General features: G+C 41.1%; 1 protein-coding gene and 1 non-coding gene across 3 annotated transcripts in view; both read right to left on the reverse strand.

Annotated features, from left to right (window-relative positions):
• Window positions 1–22,336, reverse strand: part of ZNF609 (zinc finger protein 609) — a 195,294-nt gene that overhangs the window by 30,707 nt on the left and 142,251 nt on the right. The gene's annotated exons all lie outside the window — the stretch shown is intronic.
• Window positions 1,027–1,154, reverse strand: LOC128054900 (small nucleolar RNA SNORA19). The gene has a single exon (XR_008200047.1). It is a non-coding gene; the product is annotated as a small nucleolar RNA SNORA19 (small nucleolar RNA).

Below are 22,336 nucleotides of genomic sequence, written 5' to 3' on the forward strand. Positions count from 1 at the left end.
AGTAAAAAAACACACGTATCTAAGAATCTTGAATATATATGTGTATTTATATACACATAGATGTACACATAGAACTTATTTTTTCTATTTTGGAAATTATTTTATTTTAGAATTATTTTTTTTTTAAATCAACATATAATTGACAAGTAAAACTGTCAGACATTGAAAGTGCACAACGTGTCAATCCCAGATATGCAGACCTTTATGCAAACTTACATTAGAAAGTGCAAGATAGGTCTGCGACTTAACCCTCACAGAGGGTTTCCCCAATACCTGTATTACTAAAAACCCCTTCCATTTCCCTTAGTTTGTGTATAAGTTAGGGCTTGTTTCTGGACTGTCAAATTGGTTCTGCTGAATGTGTGTGTGTGTGTTAAGTGGCTCAGTTGTGGCCGATTCTTTGCGACCCCATGGACTGTGGACTACAGCCCGCCAGGCTCCTCTCTCCATGGAATTCTCCAGGCAAGGATACTGGACTGGGTTGCTCTTCCCTCCTCCAGGGGATCTTCCCGACCCAGGGATTGAGCCTGGGCCCCCCGCACTGCAGGTGGACTCTTTACCATCTGAGCCACCAGGGGAGCCCCACTGAGCCGCTGCACTTGCCTGTAAAAGATGAAAAATAACCTGTGCTCCCCTGTCCAAACCCCAGTGATGCTGTATTAGAAGAGGTAAGATCTACATTTTTTCCTTTTACCTACATAAACACTTAGTAGGTTCTCAGTAACTGCTGAACAGCATGAATAACCCCAATTCTGGTTCAATCCATCAAGGCAGGGTTTGGATAGGCACCAGATCTCACCGTTGACTGGTGGGATGACAAGGGGAATAGGAACTCCTCAACTACTTACGTAAAAATTCCAGTTACTTTCTGATTACCAACCCAGTGTGGCTCACCAAATTTCCAGCAGCATGAGGGTATGCGCACACAGGTTAGAGCTCAGGAGAGAAGTGTTGGAAAGCCTAAGTGACAACATCCTTATCAACAATAATCAGTTTATGGTATTTGTTTTGTTTTGTTTTTTTTGCTGTTGTCTGAAGGTGACTGACAGCAATGGGTAAATTAAGTCATGCTGCTAATTTATCTCCAAAGGTTTATTTAACACATCAGAAATATTTTTTCTCTTAACATGAAGAAAAGTCAATGAAGTGTGCACAAGTTTATGGTATTAAAATGTAGTGTAAAGACTTAGATTTTCTTTCTGAACAACAAATACAAGGAAGGGGGGGGGTGTCTTAAATTTCTGATGCTTCACTTCATGTTAAAATTCTACTTCTTCAAAATCACCTTAGGATTAAACACTGTAAAAACCAAACATGTTTTTTATTATATTGGGTTCATATTTAAAAGCAAATATCTGAATTTGTCCAACCAACCAAAACTCCAGTCAGTTCAAATTCTTGCCTTTTACTTATGTCCTACTGTCAGACAAAATCTGTTTTAAGTTTGGCAATAAGCATCCATCTTCCCCTTTCATCTATGAGATGAACCATCAGTAGTATCCTAGACCTTAACCATCATCACACACTGAATATGCCCACTGAATGAAGGTTTAGACTACAATTTAATCTCCTACCTTTGATTGTGTGGATCACAATAAACTGTGGAAAATTCTGAGAGAGATGGGAATACCAGACCACCTGACCTGCCTCTTGAGAAATCTGTATGCAGGTCAGGAAGCAACAGTTAGAACTGGACATGGAACAACAGACTGGTTCCAAATAGGAAAAGGAGTACGTCAAGGCTGTATATTGTCACCCTGCTTATTTAACTTCTATGCAGAGTACATCATGAGAAACGCTGGACTGGAAGAAACACAAGCTGGAATCAAGATTGCCGGGAGAAATATCAATAACCTCAGATATGCAGATGATACCACCCTTATGGCAGAAAGTGAAGAGGAGCTAAAAAGCCTCTTGATGAAAGTGAAAGAGGAGAGCGAAAAAGTTGGCCTAAAGCTCAACATTCAGAAAACGAAGATCATGGCATCTGGTCCCATCACTTCATGGGAAACAGCTGGGGAAACAGTGGAAACAGTGTCAGACTTTATTTTTTTGGGCTCCAGAATCACTGCAGATGGTGACTGCAGCCATGAAATTAAAAGACGCTTACTCCTTGGAAGAAAAGTTATGACCAACCTAGATAGCATATTCAAAAGCAGAGACATTACTTTGCTGACTAAGGTCTGTCTAGTCAAGGCTATGGTTTTCCCTGTGGTCATGTATGGATGTGAGAGTTGGACTGTGAAGAAGGCTGAGTGCCGAAGAATTGATGCTTTTGAACTGTGGTGTTGGAGAAGACTATTGAGAGCCCCGTGGACTGTAAGGAGATCCAACAGGTCCATCCTAAAGGAGATCAACCCTGGGATTTCTTTGGAAGGAATGATGCTAAAGCGGGAACTCCAGTACTTTGGCCACCTCATGAAAAGAGCTGACTCATTGGAAAAGACTCTGATGCTGGGAGGGATTGGGGGCAGGAGGAGAAGGGGACGACCGAGGATGAGATGGCTGGATGGCATCACGGACTCGATGGACTCAAGTCTGAGTGAACTCAGGGAGATGGTGATGAATAGGGAGGCCTGGCGCGCTGCGATTCATGGGGATGCAAAGAGTCAGACACGACTGAGCGACTGAACTGAACTTTGTTGAGGAGGCTTCCCAAATCCTAAATGATACAAAAGGATGCTTAGTCCCACACACAATGGGTTAAACGCTTTGTTGCTTTCTCTGATTTTTTTTTTAAATTTTTGGTCGGGGAGGTGGCATGTACATTATTTCTATGAAGGCTTGATGGCTTTCAAGATAATAGTTTCTACTTACTGTGTTTAAGAGCCTTCCATGTATTATCTTATATTTAGTCCTCTCAACAACCCCAAAAGTATTACCATTCCCATTGTACAGATGAAGAAATGGAAGCTTAGAGCAATTTGTTTCAGTGTAACACAGCTAAACAAGATGCAAAGCCAGGATCTGAATCGAAATCAGTCTGGCTCTAAACTAGAGCCTGTATTTTTAACTATGCTGTCTCACAAGATGAGGATATACTTTTTTGGTTCTCAGCAGCTCACATTTCCAGGTGTAAGACACTAAATAGTTCATGTACTGTACTTGAGAATAAAATTGTGGACTAGAGTGAAAGCCATCAACACTTACAGGTTTATTTTTGGCTGAGAACCAGCTCATTGATTTTATGTTTGATCTCTCTCTACCAGAAAAGAAATAGAAGCAGCAATAAAAACTGCATATTGGCGGCAAAGAGAAAAATATATGGAGTAGAAGAGGCAAGAAGCAAAAAGAAAATGTCAAAGTAAGCAAAAGGCACCAAGAGGATAGAAAAAGAAAAAAGAACAGGAGCTAGAAACTCAAAAGTCCAAAGCTGCAAGGTTATCATGAAACACATATAGTCATTCCTCAGTATCTGCAGGGGATTGGTTCTAGAATACCTCCCACCCCTTGCCCAGTACTAAAATCTGAGAATGCTCAAGTCCCTAATATAAAACAGCACAATATTTGCATATAACCAATGTATATCCTTTCATATATATTAAATCATCACTAGAGTACTTATAATAATTAATACAATGTAAAAGTGATATAAACAGTTGTAAATAAAATGCTAGCAGTTCCCAGTGAGTGACAAATTCAAGTTTTGCTTTTCAGAATTTTTTTTTCCCCTGAAGATTTTTGTTTCATGCTTGGTTGAATCTGTGGATTCAGAACCTCTGCATAGGGAGGGCCATGCAAAGGGACCCTTTGCAAAGGGAAGTGTGTTCTGTTTGTCTCTAAGTATTTTATTGATGACATGAGAAATGAAGCTCAGTTCTTAAAGAGCTGCAAATTCTCAAGTCTTGGGCTTCCCAGGTAGTGCTAGTGGTAAAGAACCTGCCTGCCAATGCAAGAGACACAGGAGACATGGGTTTGATCCAACTGCAAACATCCGTTGGATTACAGAAAAAGCAAGGGAATTAAAACATCTACTTTTGCTTCATTGACTACACTAAAGCCTTTGACTATGTGGATCACAACAAACTGTGGAAAATTCTTAAAGAGATGGGAATACCAGACCACCTTAGCTGTCTCCTGAGAGACCTGTATGTAGGTCAAGAAGCAACAGTTAGAACTAGACATGGAACAACGGACTGGTTCAAAATTGGGAAAGGAATATGTTACGGCTGTATATTGTCACCCTGTTTATTTAACTTACATGCACAGTACATCATGTGAAATGCTAGGCTGGATGAATCACAAGCTGGAATCAAGACTACTGGGAGAAATCTGAACAACAAGAGATATGCAAATGATACCACTCCAATGGCAGAAAGTGAAGAGGAACTAAACAGCCTCTTGATGAAAGTGAAAAAGGAGAGTGAAAAAGCTGGCTTAAAACTCAACATTCAAAGAAGTAAGATCATGGCATCTGGTCCCATCACTTCATGGCAAATAGATGGGGAAAAAGTGGAAACAGTGACCGATTCTCTTTTCTTGGGCTCCAAAATCACTGCAGACGGTGACTGCAGCCATGAAATTAAAAGATGGTTGCTCCCTGGAAGTAAAGCTATGACAAACCTAGACAGCATATTGAAAAGCAGAGACATCACTTTGCTGTCAAAGGTCCGTATAGTCAAAGCTATGGTTTTTTCCAGTAGTCATGTATAGATGTGAGAGTTGGACCATAAAGAAGGCTAAGCACCAAAGAATTGATGCTTTCCAACTGTGGTGCTGGAGAAGATGCCTGGGAATCTCTTGGACTTCAAGGAGATCAAACCAGTCTACCCTAAAGGAAATCAACCCTGAATACTCACTGGAAGGACTGATGCTAAAGCTGAAGCTCCAATAGTCTGGCCACAGAGAAGACTCCTTAGAAAAGACCCTGATGCTGGGAAAGATTGAGGGCAAGAGGAGAAGAGGAAGAAAGAGGATGAGATGGTTGGATGGCATCAGTAACTCAATGGACATGAGTTTGAGCAAATTTGGGGAGACAGTGAAGGACATGGAAACCTGGCGTGCTGCAATCCATGGGGGTCACAAAAAGTTGGACATGTCTTAGCAACTGAACAACAAATGAACAACAACTTACCTAAATCAATCATGATACATCCTTAACATGGAACAATGTGCAGCTATTTAAAATGTTATAGCAGACCATTTAATGTTACAGGAAAATGTTCATGGTATTTCCCTCTATAAACAAAAAAGACTACAAATATAGAGAGATGGGCACCAATTTGTTAATAAAAAGTATATGAATAACATAACATAATTATAATAGTGGCTTTATCTCTGGGTGATTTATGACTTTCTTCTTTGCAATTTAGGATTTATCCTTTTTCTTTGATTTCCAAATTGCCAACAATAAAAAGCTGTTACTTTGTGAGGGGAACCATCATCACTATTATTTTCAAAACATTTTCATCAACTGAAACAGAAACGCTGTAACTTATATTCCCTCTGCCCCCTACCTCCTAGTAACTCTATTCTCTCCTTTTGGTTTTTATAAACTTGCCTATTCTAGATACTTCATCTAAGTGAAATTATACATTTATTTTTTTCTGTCTGGCTCTTTTCACTTGGCAAAATATTTTCAAGGCTTACACACACTGTAACATGTATCAGAATTTCATTCCTTTCTATTGCTATTCCACTGTAAGTATATACCACATTTTGTTTATGCATTCATCTGCTGATGGACACTGGATTGTTTTCATCTTTTGGCTATTGTGAATAATGCTGCTATGAATATTCCTGTGTACAAGTTTTGTTTAAATACCTGTTTTTCAATTCTTTTGGATGCATACCTACCTAAGAACAGAATTCCTAGATCGTTTGTTAATTCTATGTTTACCTTTTTGAGGGACCACCAAACTGTTTTCCACAATGGCGGTGACACTGTATGTTCTCACCTGCGGTCCACAAAGGTTCCAACTTCTCCACACCTTCTCCAACACTTATTTTCCATTTTAAACATACAGTCATCCTAGTGGGGTATGAAGTGGTACATCGCTGTGGCTTTTATTTGCATTTCTCTTATTAATTACCCTGAGCGTCTTTTCAAGTCAAGTCCTTTGCTCAGTTTTAGCTGTTGCCTTTGTTGTTCGTTTGCTTTTGGGCCACGCCACGCAGCATGCAGGATCTTCCCTGACCAGAAACTGAAGCCATGGCCCCTGCACCAGGAGCACGGAGTCTTCACCACTGGACTGCCAGGGAAGCCCTCTCACTTAGTTCTGAAGTGGGTTGTTCCGTTCTTTTGGTTGTTGCTGCTGTTGAAATGCAGGAGTTTTTATATATTCTGGATATTAATTATCAGGTATATTATTTGCAAATACTTTCCCCATTTTGTGAGTTGTCCTTTTCATTATCTTGATAGTGTCTTTTGATGAGCAAAATGTTGTAATTTCATGAAATTCAATTTATCTATTTTTTCTTTTTTCGCCCTGTGCTTCTGGTGTCATATCCAAGGAACAAAGCATCACTTTTTAAATCATTTTTAAAAGTGTAACTTTAAAAAACATCAGGGGGAAAAAGTAGTTTCTAATAGTGGAGTAGAAAATGTAGGAGGAAGTATAGTTTATTTTCTCTCATTCTGAATACAAAGCACAGCATAACACAGCTTAAAACAAAGACTGTTTTAAGTATCCAGATTCCTCCTTTTACTAGAACATGACCCGGGAGAGGAGCTCTTGGTCCAAAGGTGCGTATAGACGCCTCTCTACTTCATGAATCAACTATACCTCAATACATGAAAACAGTTTAAATCAACATTAAAATGTTTTGGGGAATATAGTGAAAATCACCATAAGAATTACTTCTTGTACAAAAAAGATTATATTGGATCAAGGGCTCGTCAATTTGTCTCACCAACTACAGATGGCATGTCAGATCTTTGTTCACTGTCCACTTTGGACTTAAAAACTAGTAAGTATACTTGGCAACAGCCCTTTGGTATCAAATGATTTTATACATTTTATGCAATTTACAATTGATCCCCAAGACTCACATCTCAAGAGAAGCTCTGGTAAAAAGATTTACTCCTGGGTGTGTAAACACCAGTCCTATTATTTAAAACAAAACAAAACAAACCTGTTTCTTTGTTAGTCTCTTCTTTAAAAAGCTTGTCACCTTAGAAAAAGAGCTAAACCTGATGGGAATGGTTAACAATAAACACTAAATTGTTAATTGCCAAATTGTTGTTCAGTTTAGTCCTATCTGGGCTTCCCTGATAGCTCAGTTGGTAAAGAATCCACCTGCAATGCAGGAGACCTGGGTTCAATCCCTGGGTGGGGAAGATCTGCTGGAGAAGGGAAAGGCTGCCCACTTCAGTATTCTGGCCTGGAGAAGCCCATGGACTGCATAGTCCATGGGGTTGCAAAGAGTCAGACACGACTGAGCAACTTTCACTTCACTTCACTTAGTCCTGCCCTATAGAAGCTGAGTATACTTCTCAGCTGTGCTCTTTGCTTTCCTGGTAAAGTCCTCTTTACCCCTCCCAAGCCTCTTATCTGGGCCAATGGTAAATAATCACAATATAAAGCCACCACTAAATAATCAAGAGCCTACTAATGGGCTCTGTGTAGTCCAAGTTCTTTCTAAAGGAGAAAGACAGACGTGTTTGTCTACTACTGTTAGGAGGGAAATGCACCTATAGCAAATCTCAGCTCCCAGTCAACACCAGTTTCAGGTTTTCTAGTCCTCTCTAGCGACACAGATAAGAGAAAGAGATCATGAGAAGGTCAGTAAGTCACAGCTTCTGGAAACCTGTAAGCATGCCTGCAGTTGGCCAGCAGCAGTATAGTACAGGTAACCGGCTAGGAGGGGATTACAAGGGGCTGCTGGTGAGGAAGGCTGGCTTGAAACTGTGGGTACTGCTACCTCCATGGAAGCCTCAACTAGGGCAATCGCTCACTTCTCATAGCTTATCTCTGGTACATTACTGAATAATATTTAATCTTGCCAAGTGATAAGAGATTATGCAAATTTCTGAGCCCTGTTTCTTCCAGGACAAAAGTTCAAATCACAAATGCAGAGAAAGGGTGAATATAATCAGAAATTCACAAGAGTGAGCAGCATTCAGAAATTCTGAAAAGACCAGGGAAAATTAGGACCATCTGTGTTTCATCTACCAACTGAGATTTTTTTCCCTGTAAGTTGGTTATTATCTGAAAACCACTTTTTTATGGGTTTGCTATGTAGTAACATCAGGAACTTTGGTAAAGAGTACCATATTTCAAGGAAAACTCTAGTCCCAAATCTGTCTACTGCAGTGAAAATTATTAGAAAGAATGTTTTGCTATCTATAAATTCTATGTCTTATCAAGCCTCATGCAGGCAGAACCTAAAATCAGCTTAACAGCAACATTTCCAGGTTTTTATCTCACTTATCCTAGGAACTCATTCATCTTCAAGTCATAGATTTGACTGTAGGGAAGGATCAAATCATGTATGGATCTTTTAAAACCAGAAACCCAAAAGCAGACATGTGATTATTATTCCTTTAAAGAGAATACCTGAATACTTTCAAAGAGAATCTACACTTTCCAGGAGCCCTTTACCCACATTCTAAGTAGAAATCTGTGAAGTTATCCAATAGAGCAATTTGGAATAAAGTCTTCTGCAGAAGTGTTTGAAACCTAAGGAGCGGCGGTTCCCAACTCGCTGCACATTGGATGCACCTGGAGATCTTTAAAAAAAATACTGACACCTGGCTCCCACCTACAGTCATTCTAATTTCATTTAACTCGGTGAGACCTGAGCATCAGGGCTTTTTAAAGTCCCTACCCCCACATTCTAATGGGCAGCAAAAGTGTTCTAGGAATGACAGAAAACAAATATCCTAAAAAAGTTATGACCAACCTAGATAGCATATTGAAGAGCAGAGACATTACTTTGCCAACTAAGGTCCGTCTAGTCAAGGCTATGGTTTTTCCTGTGGTCATGTATGGATGTGAGAGTTGGACTGTGAAGAAGGCTGAGCGCTGAAGAATTGATGCTTTTGAACTATGGTGTTGGAGAAGACTCTTGAGAGTCCCTTGGATTGCAAGGAGATCCAACCAATCCATTCTGAAGGAGATCAGCCCTGGGTGTTCTTTGGAAGGAATGATGCTAAAGTGGGAACTCCAGTACTTTGGCCACCTCATGCGAAGAGCTGACTCATTGGAAAAGACTCTGATGCTGGGAGGGATTGGTAGCGGGAGGAGAAGGGGATGACAGAGGATGAGCTGGCTGGATGGCATCACTGACTCGATGGACGTGAGTCTGAGTGAACTCCAGGAGTTGGTGATGGACAGGGAGGCCTGGCGCGCTGCGATTCATGGGGTTGCAAAGAGTTGGACACAACTGAGTGACTGAACTGAACTGAACCCCTTATTTCTGGGATCCTCTGGGGCAGAATGAGCCAAAGAAAGTACAAAGGTAATACCCATCAGCCTGGAACACTGTTCACATGACTATGGTGTTTTCTCTCCACAGAAATTCAGGTTAAATAACAGAGACCAGCTAAAACCAAGTACCAATTAGGGGAGTAGGTTAGGTAGATCTGATGCTAAAAGATCTAAGCAGGAAAGCTATATTCGAGTATACATTAGAGATATAATGGAACATCCACCCAGTGTAATCCACTCCACCCCCAGACCATGGGGACCAAGAGGTTGAGGAGGAAAGCTAAAGATCTAACAGTTCCTCCTCCCACCTACAAGTTCCCACACCATGGAAACTGTTTTAAGTGTAACAGAGGCTGCTTCACCACACCCTTAAATCTCACACCCTCCCTTTCCTCTTGGTAAGGCAACCACACTGTATACCCATAGTGAGAGGTGGCTCAGAGAGACCATCACGCCTTCAGTTGTCCATCTGAAGTCTTTATCTGAAAACCTCTGGGTCTAAGAAGGAAGGTATCATCTCAACGGGACAGTTTTGAGGAAATACTTGCCTGGGGTTGAGATGGAATCACACTTGGCCACCGTTTTACTGCTTTTAAGACCTAGTAGGAAGAATCATGATAAGAACATAGCTAGGGGATAGCCTACAAGAGGTACTTTTCCTTTCAGCCCTCTTCAGCTAGAGGTTGAGAGAGGTAAGTAACTGCTGAAGCTTCTTTGTCTTGCTGGTAATCTCCACTTGGCATTTTCAGGGTTTGTTAACAGAGCGGAACTGAACCACACTGTGGCTCTCAGAGCCGGGGAGGGGAGGGGGGAAGTAATGTAGGAGAGGAACAGCTGGGATCATGGGGTGGATGCTCTCCTGCCCAGACTGGCTCGGGAAGCAAGGCCTCTCATTGGTATGTGCCGTTCCAGATTTCCTTCCTTTCTCTAACTTGTGACAAAGATTATTCCCAAATTGTCGATGGCCTCTGTTATGGGCTGAACTGTGTCCCCACCACCACCAAAAAGGTACACTACCGAAGTCTGAACTCCCAGTACTTCACACTGTGACCTTATTTTGAAACAGGGTCCTTACAGAGACAATCAAATTTCAATGAGGTTATTTAAGTGGGCTCTAATCCAATATGACTGGTGTCCTAATAAAAAGGATAAGCTTGGACACTGTGACAGATGCGCTCAGAAAGAAGAAAATGTGAAGGCACACAGGGCAAAGAAAGCCACGTGAGGGACTTCCTGGCGGGCCAGTGGTGAAGACTCTGCACTCCAATGCTGCCACTGCAGGGGGTGTGAGTTCGATCCCTGGTCTGGGAACCAAGACCCCACATGCCACGGTGTGGCAACAAAAAAGAGAAAAGAAGGCCATGCAACTGGAGAGATGGCACCTACAAGCCAAGGGACACCAGGGATTGCTGGCAAACACCAGATGCTAGAAGAAGCAAGGAAAGGCTCTCCCTTTGAACTGTCAGAGACAGCACAGCTCTGCCAACACCTAAATTTCTGACTTCTGGCCTCCAGAACCATGAGACGATAAATTTGTCATTTTAAGTCACCCAACTTTTGGTACGTTGTTATGGCAGCCCACCAACAGCAGAGTGGTATTGATTAAACAAGTCAGATTTTACTTTAACAAGCTTCAGTGAATTACTGCCACTAGCCAAGGAGATTATAGTCCAGGTCAGTCAGCCAACAAGGTAGGTAGAGAACAGTGATGATGGCAGCAAATCATAAATCTTGGGAACTGTCTCACAATAAACATGCCCAAGCTCCATCCCGAACCGGATGATTCAGAATATGAGCATGGGGTCGGCGGGGGGGCGGATGGGGAGGGTAGCTAACATGTATTTTAAACAATCTCCTCAAGTGATACCACTGACTTTCTCTGATTTTGCACCACCTGCCAACTGAGTAATACTAAGCTTAAATAAAAGGATAAAACTTTAGGTTTTCCCCTAAATTGATCTGTAGATTTAATGTAATCCCAATCAAAATCTCAACAGGTTCCCCCCACCCCAAGTAAAAGTTCACAAGCTGATCCTAAAACTTATATGGAAATGCCAAAGGCCAAGGACAGCCAAGGCAATCCTGAAGTACCATAAAGTTGGAGGATTTACACTACTAGATAGCAAGACATATACAGTTATAGTCATTTAGACAGTGTAGCACTGACACAGACTAGACACACGGGTGACCAGAATACAAGAGGGCGCCTAGAAATAAATCCACTTATGTACCAGTTGGTTTATGACTTATGTGACACTGAAGTCCAGTGGGGGAAAGGATGGTCTTTTCAGTAAAGTGCTAGGTCAGTTAGGTATCCATATGAAAAAATAGAATCTTCACTCCTTATTCACACCCTAAACAAAAATCAAATTCAGATACATTACAGATCTAAAGGTGAAAAGGAAAACAATACAATTTCAGGGAAAAAAAAGAGAATATCTTCATTATTTTGGGAAAGGCAAAGTTTTCTTAAACAAGACACAAAAAGCACTAACTTTAAAAAAAAAAAACGAAATAAAGAAAACTAGCCTTTATACAGAGAACTTCCATTCATGAAAAGGTACCATTAAGAGAAAATGCAGGAAACAGGAGAAGATATTTATGATACGTATATCGAACAAAGGACTCTTAACCATACTATAAAGAAAACTCCTAATAAATCAGTAAGAAGAAAACATACAGCCCAATTCAAAAACAGGTAAAAGATTTGAACATGTACTTCACAAAATGGGATTTCCAAATGTCCAATAAGTATATGCTTAATTTCATGACTTATCATAGAGATGCAAATTAATACTATAGTCAGATACCATTACCCATCAACCAGAATGGCTAAAATGAAAAAGACATAATGTTAAGTGTTGACAAGGATACAGAGCAACCAGGATTCTAATTGGAAGCAGGAGTTATAAATTGGTTCAGACACTTTGAGAAACTGGCAACATCTATTAAAACTGATCATATGTTTACCTTATGACCTAGGAATTTCATTCCTAAATACATACAGAATAGAAATGTGTACATATATTCCCCCAAAAGACATGTAAAAAATTTTCACAGCAACACTTTTCATAATAGCTCCAAACTGAAAACAACCCAATGTCCATCAACAACTGAGTAAATAAGTAGTGTTATATTCATACTACATTCACAAAATACTGTTTAAAAAAAAAAGAGAGAAAAAATAAAGTACAACTACATGCAACAACATGATGAATTTTACTGGCATAATGTTGAACAGCTACAAGGATATACAAACACACGAGAAAGTACATATTCTATTTATGTTCAAAATGGGTAACACTAATCTTGAAAATTCAAGGACCTGTATAATACTTCTATTATTGTTGAATAAGATCTACTAACATAAAAACAAAGACTTTGGGTTTGTGACTCCTGTAGATCAGTGCCAGAATCAGCTGAAATGCAGACCAGTTTTATCCTTTAGGCAGTCTGTCCAGCCTCCAGTGTGGCAGACCAGTCTGGAATCTAAAGCAGCAGCATGTGAGGGTGAGGGTGGGGGTGGGGTTCCCACTTTCTTTCTCCATATTGATACTTGATTTTGGTAGATTTAAAAAATACAACAATTCAAAGGAACAGAGTAAAAGCTAAAAAGCAGAGGCGAGTTTGCTAAATGGGAAGATGCACTATGTTCCAAGTGTACTGAATGACACAGGAAAAATTTCAAAAGATGGGAATAATCAGTCAAATAAGGAGAAAGCATGTTGTTCACTGAATTAGTTCAGGGTTAAAACTTTCATTTGATTATGAGTTCAATGGGGGTAGAAGATTATTTGATAGCAGTCTTTCTGGCTTTTTTGAGACATCCTAAAGAGAAAATAGAGTACAATTTGTGGGAGGGGAACTGCTCAATTTCTCACCATAGCCTTTTTGTCATAGACCTTGTTGCTATGGAGAAGGCCATGAAGGCAGCAACTGAGGGAAATAAAGGATCTGGCAGCAGTAAGCACAGGGACAGTGGTTTACACAGAAATTCCTTATGTAATTAGCAAGTAGCAGCGCCTATAAATGACACACTTTCCATTTTTTCTTAACCCCTAACCCTCTAAAAGTACATGGGCCTGGCTTGCCACTATAATTTCACTCAAATACAGAGGAGGCTAAATGGGCCTAACAAAGCCCAAGCCTGGCAGACAAACACATGGCCATTTAGCAGGGCTGCCTCATGCCAGGGGGAAGCATCTACCTACCCACCCTATCCTGGGGAAATTATCTCCAGCTGCCTAAATTACGAAGTTGATGCCCTATGATTTCTTTGTTCTGTAAAGCCTAAGGGAGATGGGATAATGAAGTAGCAGAAGAGGTAGAGAACAGCCTCTCGTTTCACAGAGTAGTCAAGAGACAGAGAGGGGGTGCGAGGCGAGAGAGAGAAAGAATATGAGAATCTCACTGGTGTCATTAAGGGGCAGCAGCAGCGACCTGCAAGCAAAGCTCTGTCTAAACTGGTCTGAAACTACTGCTGTGGGAGAAAAAGGCTAGTCGCCAAGTTTCTTAACAGCTTCTGCCCATCACTGTTACAGCGGCTTTATCAATCAGGGCAGGGCCAGGACCTGTTTTGAGCAGCACTGTTAGCACTGAAACAGGAGGGTACGACAATGTCTTCCAGCAGATCTCGCCACAACCAATGATGAACAAAGACAATCCCTCTTCTGTTCCACACAAATGATCAGAGAATCATAAATATTAGAATAGAAAGAACCACAGAGCTATGCATCCAACCTCTTCATTTTATAAATGAGCAAACTAAATCCCAGACCAGTTAAATAACCTCATCAACACGACAAGAAAATGCGAAGGTGTCTAATAGGGTCTTTCTCCCTTGGAATCATACATCAAAGCTGAAATAGCTGAGGACAGTGATCAGCCCCCCACTTTAGACCAGAGCTATATTTAGTGCCTAGGTATCACTTGCCAAGGTTTACACAGAAGTACCAGGAACTAAACTATTTGTTAAAGGATAGCATTAGTAACAACATGGGTCTTTTTTTGAGCCTATCTGAGAAGCTTTTGTTACTGAAATATCAAAAGAATCTCATTTGAAATAACCCTTACCTATCTGGCAAGCCCAAATCCTGGCCACCTTGTTGCCTGATTGTCCTTTGCTGGCGGGCAGGGAGGAGGTATGTAAGAGTGCACAGAAGAATCTCTCTGTTTGGAGATTAGTTTATTTTGCAATTTGCAACTCAAAAAATAGTAACTGAAATTTTTCCTTAGGGCTTTGGGATTTAAATATATGACAGTGGACAGATAACACGATCCATCAGGGTATACAAACATGTAACTGCCCTAAAGCATCCCCTAGGAGTAAACTGCTAGGTGGGAAGAATGTGCTGGCTGTTGCTTTGCTGTATAGGAGGCGCTGGGAGAAAGTTAAGTATTGATTTCCCTTCTGTTTCCTTTGTGTGCCTGCTGTTGCCATGTGGTGGTCTGTTGCTATGAAGATCTGTGGTGCCAGACAATGGCTGCTAGACTCTATGACTGTGCTATGGGTACAGCTGATTCTGCAGGAGTCAGGCTGGTAAGCAACTGGCTAAGCAGTGGAGAAACCCCGGTCACTGTGCACCATCTCTCTCTAGCTAAGTGCTGCCAGGGGCGAGGCTGGAGGTCAAAGAGGATTAATTAAGCTAAGGAAAAGGAAGTTGCCATGTGGTGGTCTGTTGCTATGAAGATCTGTGGTGCCAGACAATGGCTGCTAGACTCTATGACTGTGCTATGGGTACAGCTGATTCTGCAGGAGTCAGGCTGGTAAGCAACTGGCTAAGCAGTGGAGAAACCCCGGTCACTGTGCACCATCTCTCTCTAGCTAAGTGCTGCCAGGGGCGAGGCTGGAGGTCAAAGAGGATTAATTAAGCTAAGGAAAAGGAAAAATCAGTAGCTGAGACCTGTCTTAACTTTTCAGTGTGCTTGTGCTTAGTCTCTCAGTCGTGTCCAACTCTTTGTGACCCTGTGGACTGTAGCCCACCAGGCTCCTCTTTCCATGGGGGTTCTCTAGGCTAGAATCCTGGAGTGGATTGCCATGCCCTCCTCCAGGGGATCTTCCCAACCCAGGGATCGAACCCAGGTCTCCCTCATTGCAGGCGAATTCTTTATCATCTGGACTACCAGAGAAGCCCAAGAATACTGGAGTGGGTAGCTGTTCCCACAGCGGATCTTTCTGACCCAAGAGTCGAACCAGCGTCTCCTGCATTGCAGGCAGATTCTTTACCAGCTGAGCTATCAGGGAAGCCCCAACTTTTCAGTACAAATATCTAAAATTAGATTATCTCACAGTTCACATACATAGTTTCTTACATCAGAATCACAGAGTAACCAAGGGTAACTATCAAGGTTATCATTTTCATGCAAGATTAATGGATAGCCTCTTTGTTTTAGTGAGAACAACAAAGACCCACAGCTGGGATCTGTAAGCAGATGAGGATAAAGAAGCGCTGAAGCAAGGTCTCAGCGGAGCTACCACAGGAAAACTAACTTCCTGCTAAGCAAAACCACTGCCTACTACTCTGAAAACTTCAGCCCACAGACCGAAGTACAGGGCTCAACCACAGAGTCTGAAGCAGGGCCAATTGTTCTGCTAGCTAACAGGGGCCACAGTACACAGAAGTCACCCTGGGTCTTGGAGATGTCACCCATTTACCTGTCCTCATCCTCCTCCATAGATAACCTTTCTTTCCATCTCAGAGCACATACACACTTTCAGAATATGTGTAATTTAAAGACCACCTAGCCACCATGATGTTCAATATGGTAAACCACTAGCTATAAAGAATATTTAAATTTAATAAAAATTAAAATTCACTTCCTCAGGTCAGTGTGCCACATTTCAGATGCTCAAATATCATGTGTCACTAGACTATTATTTTGGAGAGTCTCCTTCCTCCACAAAAAGTTCTACTGGACAGGGCAGATCTAGCCCAAGGCCCCATAAATTAGAAATCTCAGGCCAGGAGAAGTTCAGAGACTTATCCACAATCACACAGCTTGCTAACTGTATAATCTGTTCTGGAATCCAACTCTCCAGACTCTAGTTCAGAGGTATTTGTTCTGTACTACCATGCCTTTCAGTTCAGTTCAGTTGCTCAGTCGTGTCTGACTCTGCGACCCCATGAATCGCAGCACGCCAGGCTCCGAGTCGGACACGACTGAGCAACTGAACTGAACTGAACTGAACTGAGGCCTCCCTGTCCATCACCAACTCCCGGAGTTCACTCAGACTCACGTCCATCGAGTCAGTGATGCCATCCAGCCATCTCATCCTCTGTCGTTCTCTTCTCCTCCTGCCCCCAATCCCTTCCAGCATCAGAGTCTTTTCTAATAAGTCAACTCTTCGCATGAGGTGGCCAAAGTACTGGAGTTTCAGCTTTAGCATCATTCCTTCCAAAGAACACCCAGGGCTGATCTCCTTCAGAATGGACTGGTTGGATCTCCTTGCAATCCAAGGGACTCTCAAGAGTCTTCTCCAACACCACAGTTCAAGAGCATCAATTCTTTGGCGCTCAGCCTTCTTCACAGTCCAACTCTCACATCCATACATGACCACTGGAAAAACCATAGCCTTGACTAGATGGACCTTTGTTGGCAAAGTAATGTCTCTGCTTTTCAATATGCTATCTAGGTTGGTCGTAACTTTCCTTCCAAGGAGTAAGCATCACTATTATTCCTTGAAACAACTCACTTTAAACAGCTGCAGACACTCCTAGCTGTTGGACTAAAAATATATACCCTGATGTGGAGCTGGGGATGCACAGCCTTTTCATGTTTGTGCGCATATATGACAAAACCTGTTTCAATCACAAAAATCGAAAACTTTCTCCTACCCACCAAATCATTAAGCTAGAATTCAGCTTTGGAAGACAGGCCAAGCTTATCATAGAGCCTTTTCATACCCTCTGGCATACCAGGGATTTGTACTCCTTCCCACTTCAGAACTGTGGTCTTAGGGCTTCCCTGGTGGTCCAGTGGTTAAAATCCACCTTGTAACGCAGGGGACATGGGTTCTATCCCTGGTCCAGGAAGATCCCACATGCCTTGGAGCAACTGAGCCCTCATACTCCAACTACTGAGCCCACAGGCTTAGAGCCTGTCTGTGCTTGACAGTAAGAGAAGGCACCACAATGAGAAGCCTGCACACTGAAACAAAGAGCACCCCCACTTGCTGCAGTTACTTTTAAGTAAATCTAAAAAAAAATAAAAAAGTATACCCCATTAAAAAAATTGGTCTTACAGCATTACAACTTCTGTCTGATACTTTGTTAAAGATCAGACCGATTTCAGAGATGTTTTAAGAAGGTTTTCTACGTGGAATGGGAGGATGAACCTAGATAGATTATTATCAAAACTTTTTTTTTTTACCAGCAGAATCCTCTTCAAACATAGTTTTACAAAGGAGCTTAACATATAAATCATCAGAAAGTAGTACAGCTCTGGGTTGCATCTGGCTGGGTAGCAGAGGTGGAGCTGGGGTCTGCCCACTCAACACTTCTCACCCCTATGACTGCTTCTGAGGTTCCTCCATGTTCATGTTCCTCAGAGAATAACTTCAAACCATTTCCTCTGAAAATGTCTGAAGGTTCTATCTCCGACTTTTATAATCTCAAAAGACTGAAGGTGGAAGTCACTGTTTTTTTTTTTTTTTTAAAGAAAGTATTTAATACCTTACTAAATCCCTCATTATTTCTGACCAATACATAGCAAATGAGCCCAAGAGAGGCTAATAAAAAATTACCATTTTTACCTACATGCCTAGAACACATGGGTACAAGCACAATTTAATCAAATATTTACTGATTATTTTACTTTTGTGTAAAGACTGAATTAGTTCTTGGGAGAAATAAAATGATACATGAAATGTGGTTTCTGGTTTCAACCATCTTATAATAAAGGAGAAAAGATACACAGGAATTGTGGGTGGCATATATTCATGTCACTGTAGTCCTAGAAGAAGAGAAAGAGGATGGTGCAGGATAAATGTCTGAAGAAGTAAAGGTCAGACTCCCAAAATTTGGAAAAAGGAAATTCACAGACTTAAGTAAACCCCGAAACGGGATAAGCCCAAAGAAGTACATGTTAGACACATCACACATCATGATCAAAATGCTGAAAATGACAGAAAAGCTTTGAAAGCAACCAGGGGAAAATAACATATTACTTACAGGGGAACAACTTAAGTACACTTACAGGTGTATTTCTCAGAAACCATGATAGCCAAAAGGAAGCAAAACACTTTTAAAATGCTAAAAGAAATGTAAACCTAGATTTCTATATAAGAAAAAAAATTTTTAGGAATAAAAGTGAAATAAAGGCATTCTCAGAGAATTAACAGGCAGTGGACCTGCTCTGAAAGAATTAATAAAGGAGAATCTTCAGACAGAATGCAAACAACAGAGGGGACTCAGAACATTAGGAATAAAGGAAGAACAACAGAAATGTGAAGTGTCTGGGTAAATATAATAAACTAGTTTCTTGAATTCTTTAAAATATAAAAGATGACTGAAAGGGAAAAAAATTTAAGTGGTCTGATGGGGTTTTCAGTGTATTAGATGTAATACATAAAACCAGGAGTTTGTAAACTTTTTCAAAAGCTTGACAAAAGGAAATGGCTTAGGTGGGAGGCAGATGCTGTTTTAGTTTTCTCCTTTGTTTTCAAGCCTGAAGAGTACATGTGATAGCTAGAGCTACATTAGCAATTCTGCAATAAGTAACTTGAAGGAGCTTGGAACACTGATTACACTGAAGCCATCATACCAGCCTTAGATTGCCTACCTTTAGAATTTTCGTACATTTACACCATTTTCTGTTTCTAGCAGCCAAACTCCATTCTTAACTCAATGTTTCCTCAACTTTCCCCACGGTGGCACACACAGTAAGTGAAAAAACATACTCTGGATGAAGCTGCTTGCCTGGAGGAAAGGGACTAGGGCACCAGCTGGCACAGGTCCCATCCTAGAGGACACTGGGACAGAAATGACCAATCAGCACCCTAAAACCCGTCAGCAGTTTCTAGCTAACGAGTACAAAGAGGAAGGGGGACTGACACAAAATCAACAGAGTGACCAATTTAGAAAGAAACGTGGGAATCTGGGGAAGTGCAATATTACAAAAGGAAGAGAGGTGAGTTCAGAGAATGAATAAATAGCAGAGCTGCTAAAAGCCTAGGAAGAGCAGAGAGAAAGACCTAGGAAGAGCAGAGCTTTGGAAAGCACATGTTCACTGGTATGAGAAATGTTTCAGTCAAATGGTAGCAGAAGAAATCTGACGGCAAGACATTAGATGATACTGGGCAGGTAAAAAGAGACTGAAAACAGCAATAGCAAGAAGTGAAGAAAAGGGGAGAGGTCAGTAGATCAAAGGGGTAGCAATGATGAGGCAAATATTTTCACTATAAGGAAGTACTGAAGAGGGAAAGAGCTTGAACAGAAGCGGAAAGCATGAAGATGAAGAAAAAAGCAGATAAAATTCAAGGTGTCAAGTCAAAGAATCTTTGGAATAAGAGAAAAAGGAAGCAACAGCATAAGAAAAATACACTTTAATAAAGAGGAGGGAAGCTAGAGGACTTAGGTGGGTGGCTTTGATCTTAGTTATTTAAGAGCACAAGGAGAGAATGAATTGGACTGATGAAATCTTGAGAATGAAGTAAGTACTGTGGAATGCAAATGTAATAGAGAGATGAAGGGACTGCCAAGCAGCACTGCAAGCTCATTTTATGTCAGCCAGCATAAACTCGCATCAAAAACAGCTCAGTTTTGTGAATTCTTTCATTGTCAGTCTTGGATCGGGGGCTGAAAAATGGGAGGTGGAGATTTCCTGAATTTGAGACTGGCAAGATAAGCAGATTTATTTTCTGTTCTCTATCTTTCTTTTCTTTCTAGTTGCTCAGTCGTGTCGGACCCTTTGCGACCCCGTGGACTGTAGCCCACCAGGCTCCTCCATCCATGGGATTCTTCAGGCAAGAATACTGGAGTGGGTTGCCATTTCCTTCTCCAGGGGATCTTCCTGACCCAGGGATCGAACCCAGGTCTCCCACATTGCAGGAAGACGCTTTAACCTCTGAGCCACCAGGGAAGCCTGTTCTATATAAACAAGTGTATAATAAAATTTCATCAATGATATTAATATTTTCAGTCTTCACTCTCATGATTGGTATATGAAACCATTCATTTTCAAGATGCCATAGTCAACTAGTATTGGATCCATGCTGATTTCAAGGTTTAAAGCCGTAGATTATAACTTACAAGCTTGGATATGTCCTTATTGGTCATCCAATTCCACTATACTTAAGATATGAGGTAACTAAGGTCCAAAGAAGTTAAGGAACTTGTCCAAGGTCACAACAACAGTGGCAGAGACATAGAGCTCTTCTGATTTTCACTCCAGGGCTCTTTCCAGTATATCACAAATTTGTCTAGAAAGCGTATTTGCCAAAATATCACTAGTGATGGCCTTCGACCTAGTGCTGCAGTCTAGAAAGGAGAATCTGTAGCACTTCCTGGACTTCTTATCTAATAAGTTAGCTCTGCCTTTCTTTAAAATACCATAGAACCCAGTAAGCAATTTTGCCTCAACAGAAGTATATGGTCTTATACACTGAGGTTTCTTATACATTGTCTCCAGGACCGTGGGTTAAGGTAAGATTTGTGAACCAGAAATAGAATTGGGACCTGTTATTTCGATTTGAAGTAAGGTAGGACAAGGTAAAATCAGGGAGAAGCAGACCTCTGCATAAATGCTAAGAATACATCTCAAAAAAGCAAAGGAAGACAAGACAGTCCAGGTTATACTTGGGTCTTCTTAATAGTCCTAAAGTTGACCCTAGTTAAGGAGGATCTTTGTAGATGCCGAGAGAATTACAAACAACCTAAAAAGAGATGAGATCTGCAGGAATTTCAAAATGCCTGCAAGGTAAGGTTTATAGTGAGAAACAGGAAAGAAAGAAGCAACAATGCAGAACAGGTAAGCAAAGAAATCAGGAAGAACTCAGGCCATGACCCCTACACCTGTTCTCTGCAAGGGGGCTCAGTTCTACAGGGAGGGCAGGACCCTCCATTCCCCTCGGAGGCCAAACATTTATAGTTTCTCTCTAAGGCAGAAGAGCTTTTCAGTTTGAAGACAGTAGTCTGCTGGGCAAAGAGACAGAAAGTATAAAAAACTGGGGTAGCAGACAAGAAACCTACACAGCAGGAAGGACATTTTTTTTTAAGTGTATATATATATATATATATATATAGTTCTTACTATTAACTTGAAAACGGACTCAGTATACTAGGTCTTCTAGATTTGCCAAGAATGACCCTTGCAGGAAATCTCTGCTATCTAAAGATGAAAAGGAATGTGAACCAGCTCTGATCCCAATTCAGACCTTCGCCAACAGACAGGACAGGTGAAGGCCCTCTGGGATGGCCAGAAAGCAGAGTAGAATGTATCACTCCAGAATAGTTCTCTTTCCCTTGGGAGGAAAGAAAAAGAAGAGAAGAATAAGCCCTGAAACATAACATGTTAAGTGGGGGAAAAATATTAAAAGTAAGAGAACTAACATCTTACAGGTTTATATAAATTAGAATGATCTTAAACTTGGTAAAAATAATATTTATTCTGAGTTTCAGAGAAGGTATAGAATTCTGGAAAGTATCTAGTACATATATACTAACATAGATCCAGAAATGACAATGAAATGGTATAAGCATCCATTCATTCAAATAAATATTTAAGTACTGGGGATATAATAGTGAGAAGAAAACAGTCCCTGAGCTCGCAGAACTTTTAGAACACTGGAAGAAATAGACATTAATAGAAAAATGCTGGGATTTCCCTGGCGGGCCAGTGGCTAAGACTCCCGTGCTACCAAGGCAAGGGACCTCGGTTTGATCCCTGCTCAGGTAACTAGATCCCACATGCTGCAAGACCTGGCACAGCCAAATAAATAAGTAATATTTTTTAAAAACAGAAACATA

The sequence above is a fragment of the Budorcas taxicolor genome, chromosome 10 (assembly GCF_023091745.1).
Source record: "Budorcas taxicolor isolate Tak-1 chromosome 10, Takin1.1, whole genome shotgun sequence".
NCBI lineage: Eukaryota > Metazoa > Chordata > Mammalia > Artiodactyla > Bovidae > Budorcas > Budorcas taxicolor.